This window comes from Centroberyx gerrardi, chromosome 10 (assembly GCF_048128805.1).
Source record: "Centroberyx gerrardi isolate f3 chromosome 10, fCenGer3.hap1.cur.20231027, whole genome shotgun sequence".
NCBI classification, from domain to species: Eukaryota; Metazoa; Chordata; class Actinopteri; order Beryciformes; family Berycidae; genus Centroberyx; species Centroberyx gerrardi.
Window position 1 is genome coordinate 3,489,657 of NC_136006.1, and position 5,030 is coordinate 3,494,686.

A 5,030-nucleotide genomic window follows, 5' to 3' on the forward strand; every position below is an offset into this window, starting at 1 on the left:
AGCTTCATTCGTCTCTACCTGCCCAGCATGTAGGCCCACCAGATGTGGCACACTTCTCCAGCTGACATTGCCGAGGACTCCGTGGTGATGATGGTCGATCCCCAGCTGCCTAGAGCCCTCTGGCCCATAGGGCGTGTTGTCAAGACCCACCCCAGTCGGGATGGTTACATCAGATCCGCTGATGTGAGGATCAAGGACCGAGTGTACACCCGACCAGTTGCCAGATTGAAATAATCCCAAACTTTGGACACTTTCTGTCATTTTCTCTGGCCTGTCCCTCGCATAAGTGCGTTGTGCGACAGTAATAATCATCCGTGTGAAACACAGTACGCTGTATATAGTTGTATGGATTAAACGAAGCTTTGCATCGATGATTTTTAGTAATTGAGTTACTCGAGGAATCGTTTCAACCCTAGTCAGAATTACAGCCTATTTTAAGCCAGTTTAAGTCAGTTTTGGGGTTACGATGTTCAAGTAAAGATGACCTCTTGATTTCTGTCTTGTTCTGGTTTTTCTCTACAAATACACAACAGATTCATCAATAAGCTTGTGCAATCTTATTTTGTCTTCACAGTTGCCAAGAGATTTGACATTCCAACCTTGGACTTAAAGGGTAACTTTTTCAACCGGGACCCTATTTTCCCATCTTTTTGAAAATTTTTGAAATTGGTCCAGTATTGAGCGAGATCACTTCATCCAGCAGCCGCGAAATGGGCTGCAATGTAATCCGACGGGGCAAATCACACCGTCATTTGTATGTCCACTAAAAGTGCTTGTTTTTGCCACTGACAGGCTCAGATTGTTATTATAAGTGTCTGACAACATTATGGAAAGGACCCTACAGAGAAATGAAACGTTTTTCTTTACCTCTCGCTTGATCTGGTCTGTGTGTAACTTCCTACAACAACTCAACTCTCGCGAGACTTGGTTACACACAGACCGGATCAAGCAAAAGGTAAAGAAAAACATTTCATTTCTCTGTAGGGTCAATACAACACATCAGTACTTTTGTTTGGATCTCATACAGTAAAGTGTGTGTGTGTGTGTGTGTGTGTAAAACGGATTCAGCCATGCATAATTCAGATTTAGGGAAACAAAGGCCTGCTTATGTCATAACAGGGTAAGCTACACATTCTTGCAAGTTGAGCAGAAGCGACTTGAAATCCAGCTTCCTCCTGTGCGTGTGTGTGTGTGTGTGTGTGTGTGTAGGACAAGTCCTTCAAGGCGTGTTAAAGAGGACTACGCAAAGGGCATCACTACCTTGTTCCCATACCTGGCCGATCCTAGGAGCAAGTTTGGCTATGTAAGTACATTAAAAACTAAGTCTAATCTATTTACTCCTCACTTCTCTGGGACTCTTAAACCTTTAAATTTTTTTGCTCAGAATGTAAATATTTAAATTGTTTATTTACTGTTGGATGATGTTTTTAGATCTGTTAACATTTCTGTATGCCCACCATCTCTGCCATCTCTCTTAAGCTCAACTCTGGTGGTATTAAAGCCCAGTTGAGTTCAGCACTGCAAGGGTCAGACCTGTTGACCTTGATTGAGCAATTCTTCATCTATGGGCATGTGTGTAGTTTTAAGGAGAAAAATGAAAAGATATTTTAACCTGCTCATTCAAACTGAATAACACTCTTTACTTTAGGAGCATTATTACAATGCACAAGATGGGAGTGGGTATCTGGCATGGAGACTGAGATTTGTTCAAAAGGAAGAAGACCCTCCGTCAGTCACTAACACTAACAGGTATGTGGATCTTCGACTGCCTTGCCTTGAAACTGTCAGGACATTTTCTGTTCTACAATAGCCTGGTTAGGGCTGTAATATCTCTCATGATGATAGTGCCACACCATAATGTTTACTGTTCTATCTTGATTGTTTGGTGATGCCGCCTCTGCAGAGTTCCTGGAAGAAGTGGCCTACTGTCTACAAGCAGAAAGTCCTTGAACAAAGCTGTGGCCTCACACAGACAGGCGACCTTCAAGACCTGGTTCAAAATGCTGAATCCACAACAGAAGTGGAAAATGGTACGCTGGAATAAAAGGATTATACTAATGAGAGGGAGAATTGTTTTTGAAAGCAAAACAGAATGACTGTTAGCTTTCAGTGAAAATTTGTTTACCAATTTTTACTTGCATTTTCAGGATGGGACAGTGACATGTCATCCATTTTGGCCCTTGTCCACCTTCTGCCACCGTCACCTCATGGCCGCAAGACACCAGGAAAGCTCTCAGCCAGACAAGCCAGTGACCGTCTTGTGAAGTTCATCAAGGTGAGGTTACACTTCAATGAAATTAGAAGAAAGATCACTGTTCTGTCCCCATTCCTAATCCTATTAACCCTTTTTAAGATTATGGTCAAATCATGGTAAGATCATGTTTATCTGTAATTTAAAGACATTTTCTCAAACTGTTTGCGAACCATGACTCATTTTAATGGACTAATGAAGTTCTTGTGTCACAGACTGGGACCAGCGTCCAGGGGCATCTGGACAGCATCATGGAAAGCCTTCAACCCTATCTGCTCGCTGTGGGGACCCAGAGGAGTGTGATTCACAAGTACTTCATTGTGATTGACAAACATGCAATACCTTGTAAGTCACCAGACTCTCTTGCCTGTTTTGATGAGCTTTTCAAAGCTCATTTTGTCTTCGGTACCTCGCACAACCAGGATCTGGTAAATGTGTACAACTTCTTGCAAACCACCATTTATGAAATTGATGTTGGTAGCATTGTCTATCTTTACAGGAGCCTATCAAAAGTGACATTGAGTGTAAAATTGATCAGTGTTTTGAAAAAATGGAAAATCCTTTTGGTGTATTAAATTCTGAAAGTAAGAGAAGGCAGTATTTAACAGAGAAGTGGGGAAGGGTAGACCCAGTTGAATACGTTCTTGGTACAAGAGTTGATACCCTGCACAATCGGACTACTGGAGTCGATGATCAGGTTGTTGTTACTGATAAATTTGTTTACATCCCAATTTTGAAAACATTAGTTTATTTACAAACACCCTAATATAAAGGAGATGATGCAGACTGATTCCAGTTCAAGAGAAAATCTTCTTAATGATTTGTGCGATGGAGATCTTTTCAAGTCTCATGCTCTATTTTCAAAACAGAAGCATGCAATTCAGATTCAGCTTTTCTATGATGATTTTGAAACTGCAAATCCTCTAGGATCAAAACGGGGAATATATAAATTAGGAGCAATCTATTTCACCTTGCAGAATTTTTCTCCAAAGTACAACTCAAGTCTGCTTAATATTCATTTGGTCGCTTTATTTCATGCCCAAGACATTAAAACATATGGCTTTTCTAAAATACTTGATCCAGTTGTGCAGGATATTAAAATACTGGAGAGGGATGGAATTAGGGTCCCCTTGTATGATCAGCCAGTGTATGGAACTATTGTCCAAGTTACAGGTGACAACCTTGGTCTTCACTGTTTGTTTGGTTTTATTGAATCATTCAGTGCCAGATATTGTTGCCGCTTTTGTCTTGCTGAGAAAGAGGACTTTCAGACAGAATTTAATGAAGATTCACCCAAGATAGTTATGCGAACTCAAGCACTTCATGCAGAACACTGCCAAAAAATGGAGACAAATCCCAGTCTTCCCTATGTGATGGGTGTTAAACATTCTTGCATTCTAAATTCCTTGCAGTACTTCAATACATATGAAAATTTCTGTGTTGATATTATGCATGATATCTTGGAGGGAGTGGCACAATATGAAATGAAACTGCTAATACTGCACTTGATAGACGACTACACAACATCAAAGGAAATAGACAGGAGAATTAAGAGCTTTAACTATGGTTACATGGAGCAAAACAACAAACCTCCTGCAGTGAAGTTAGGACAGGACTCAAATGACTTGGGGTTAAATGCCATCCAATCCTGGTGTTTACTTCACAATCTACCACTTATCTTTGGAGACTTAGTTTGTCCAAATGATCAACACTGGTATTTGCTACTGCTGTTGCTTCAAATAGTAAACATTGTATTTTCTCCAATGTTATCAAAGGGTATTACTTTTTTTTTTTTAAACACTTGATCGCAGAACACCACAGGTTATTCAAGCATTTGTTTCCAAACAAGAGGCTGCTACCGAAGCATCATTTTATGGTGCATTACCCTACATGTATTCTTAAAATTGGACCACTTTTGCATAGCTGGTGCATGCGCTATGAAGCAAAGCATAATTTCTTTAAAAAACAATTAAAAAGCTTCAAAAATGTAATTAAAACTTTGGCAAAGAAACACCAAAGTCAAATAGCATACAGTTGGCAGACATTTGACCCCGACAGAGTGATGATCGGTCCAGGTAAAATGTTATCTTTAAATGTGATGGACTGGGGCTGTGAGATAGCTGAGACTCTTCAGGTACCAACTGACACCAAGGTTTTAAATGTTAGATGGGCCAAACACCATGGAAATATATATCGTTCAGGTTTAGTTGTTTGTCTTAAAGTCCATTGTGAGATGCCAGTTTTTCACAAAATCCACCATGTTGTTGTTAAAGATGAGAGGTTACTGTTGGTTACTTTTGCCCTACAAACAATATGTCTTGATGAGCATTAATGCATTTAAAGTTGTGTGTACAACAGTGGGACCTCATGTAGTTGATGTCAAAGAGCTTTTCTGTTACAAAGCATTTGATATACAGAGGTCATACAGTTGTGATGATTCAAGTTTGTTTATTGTCCCATACAGTTTCCTGTGATTTAAAAAATTGTGCACAGTAAGCTCTTTAAAACCCAGATGTATTGGATTGCAATATTGGCTTTTTTATTTTTATTTACACATATTATTAAAGGGTGAACAGAGGCCAAAATTTTATTTTTCATTTTACAGAGGCCACAATTTTATTTTTCTTAAAATGATATCTGTTATGGAAAAATGGTTAAACATCAGTGTTTTGATGTATTGCACATTTCTTACATTTTTTAAGAATAAAGTGTGCTTTGTTAAATACTGATTTCTGATTTATTGACCTTGTTGAATTTAAAGATAACCTTCCAGAGTAAG

At 39.2% G+C, this 5,030-nt stretch overlaps 1 long non-coding RNA gene across 1 annotated transcript; it reads left to right on the forward strand.

The window, feature by feature from the left end:
- Nucleotides 1-1,062: 1,062 nt before the first annotated feature.
- Nucleotides 1,063-4,822, forward strand: LOC144539908 (uncharacterized). Its single transcript, XR_013505149.1, has 5 exons — nt 1,063-1,303; nt 1,649-1,749; nt 1,904-2,030; nt 2,148-2,275; nt 2,467-4,822. It is a non-coding gene; the product is annotated as an uncharacterized LOC144539908 (long non-coding RNA).
- The last annotated feature ends 208 nt before the right edge of the window (nt 4,823-5,030 follow it).